Raw genomic sequence first — 2754 nt, 5'->3', positions numbered from 1 at the left:
GTGCTTTGGCTCTTTTCAATGCTGCTTTTTGAAGCAGATGCTTTTGGGTTTAGTGCTTTTGAGACAACTACTTTTGGGGCTTTGCTTTTAGGCAACCCTTGTACTGTTTATTAAAAACCCAAGGGCCTCACTCTACAGAGCATCCGAAAGCAGAGTCTGAGAGCAGAGGGCCCTCAAGAGTTGTACTGTTGTGAGAATAATAATAAACAAATACCAAAAGGGGTGTGAGTCTTTGTGGCCAGTGCATTTGGGTGTGGAACTCTGCCGTGCCGTGTCCATTCTCTCTCTCTCTCTCTCTCTCTCTCTCTCTCTCTCTCTCTCTCTCTCTCTCTCTCTCTCTCTCTCTCTCTCTCTCTCTCTCTCTCTCTCTCTCAAAGGAACGGGTTGTAATGTATATGAGGATCGCACTCTTATGCAACAAAATGTACGTCGCAAAGCATACGAGGAAAGAAGCAAGAAGGTTAAGGTATCATCTCAAGAAGAAAAGGCACTTGAGGAGGATGCAAGTCCACCCAACAAATAGGGACACATGATCTATGAGACCAACTCACGCTTGCGAATAAGCTTTTGGAATTGTAACGGGTATCCATGGAATGCGGGAATTGGCATTGATGAGCTTACCAATGACTCCGATGTGATACTTCTTGTCGAAACATGGGAGCATGATGCGCAACGAATTCTTGGATTTGACAAATACGATGTACATTCTTTGATGTGGGCCAAAAATGCAAAGCAACGAAGAGGCCAAGGAGGCATAGCATGTATGACCAAAAAGGGTTTGAAAGATGTTTCCATTGTCAAAGAAGATAAGTATAAACGCTACTTATGGCTGAAAATCAGCCCACCAAATGGTCAAGTCATGTTTGTGGCCGGCTGCTACATTCCTCACTATGACTCCAACTTTTATGCTCGCTTGAATATGGATAGAGATCAGCCCTTTGTTGAACTAGAGGAAGACATTGCTTATTACAAGGATCAAGGTGAAGTCATTGTTTTTGGAGACATGAATGCTCGCACAAATATGTTACAACACGACACACAACAAGTCGACATGCCGCATGTATCAAGAAGAGTGGATGACTCATACATGTATAATCGAAGTTCTAATGATGCAAAAGAAGTGGATCACTATGGAAAGTCACTTCTACATATGTGCAATAGTACCGGAATGCTCATTGCAAATGGTGTATCTCTATGGCAAGGCACCAATGACTTTACATGTAGAAAGCACAATGGTGCTAGCGTGATTGACTATATGTTGTTCTCAGAAGCCACTCTAGAATGCATACAAAGCTTTACACTTGGTGAATGGAATCCGGAATCGGATCATAGGATGTTATGTATTGACCTCAAGTGTGGTAAACGGCCCGAGCATGTAGCCTCCAATCATGATGTGAATCATTTGTACCTACGTCTAGACTTCAAACGAGCACTTATATATGCTGATATGGTGGACCAAATGTTAAGCATGATAGAGCATCAAGGGAGCCCAACATTAGAATGCAAGTGGAAAGTTTTCAAAGAAGTAATTTTCTCTTGTGCGAAGGAATGCTTTTCGGCGAAACACGTGTCTTGCAAAAGGTCTAAGAAGGGTAGCACCAAGAAGAAATGGTTTGACATGGAATGTAGTCAAGCCCGAAAACACTTGCTAAGATTGGATGCAATCAAAGACAAGGAAGTTTACTTGGAATGTTCACACACATACAAAGCACTTGTTCAAAAGAAGAGGAGAAGGTGGGAAGTCGAAAAACAACTTCTTTTAGCACAAGAGAAAGCACATGCATGTGGCAAGTTTTGGCAAAATCTAAAAGGCAAGCGCGTTGAGAGCTTTGGTGACTTGACTCTTGAGGATATGTATATGCATTGTAAGAACCTCTATGAGCAACCCAATGTTGATAAGATGGAGGGTTGTAGCTCCCTTCCATTTATGTCTCCCTTCTTTACCATTGAAGATGTATGCCGCGCGCTTGAGAAACTTGCTACTCGCAAGGCAGGTGACCTTCAAGGTGTCAAGGCTGAAATGATTAAATGGACAAGCAAGAAAACACGATATTGGATATGCGATATGTTTAACCTTGCACTTCAGTATGGCATGCCTCATGATTGGAGTGCAAATTGGATCAAACCTTTGCACAAAGGAGGAGATGTAAACAATGTGAACAACTATCGCACTATAATGGTTGGTTCTTTGATGGCAAAGTTATTTGGATGTATCATGGAGATGAAGATAAGTGAATGGGCTGAAAAGAATGGCAAACGTGCGCTTGGCCAAGCAGGTTTTCGAAAGCATCATAGCACTATTGATCACCTTGTCACTCTTCGAGTTCTTATGGAAGCGTCTCGATTGAAAGGAAAAAAGTTGTATTGTTGCTTTGTGGATTTCAAGAAAGCTTTTGACATGGTACCGCGAGGAAATCTTTGGAGACGTATGCAAAGCCTTCAAGTGCCGAGAGAATTTATGCATGCAGTCTTTCGCATCTACCAAAAAGTGATATGTCGATTACGTATGGGAGATGGAATTTCAGAATTTTTTGCAAGCACTATTGGTGTCAAACAAGGATGCCCACTTTCCCCAACCCTCTTTGGGCTACTCATTGATGAATTGGAATACATGGTTCTTGATTGTATGCAGCAAGAAGGCATAGAAGAGGTTAAGATTGGAAATGCGGTGATCATGCTTTTGCTTTATGCCGATGATGTAGTGCTCTTGGCACATACCTTAGAAGATGCACAAAAGCTTATGAGTGTCTTGGA

This window comes from Adiantum capillus-veneris, chromosome 24 (assembly GCF_014529385.1).
Source record: "Adiantum capillus-veneris isolate H3 chromosome 24, ASM1452938v2, whole genome shotgun sequence".
Lineage (NCBI taxonomy): Eukaryota > Viridiplantae > Streptophyta > Polypodiopsida > Polypodiales > Pteridaceae > Adiantum > Adiantum capillus-veneris.
This window is presented reverse-complemented; position numbering follows the sequence as displayed.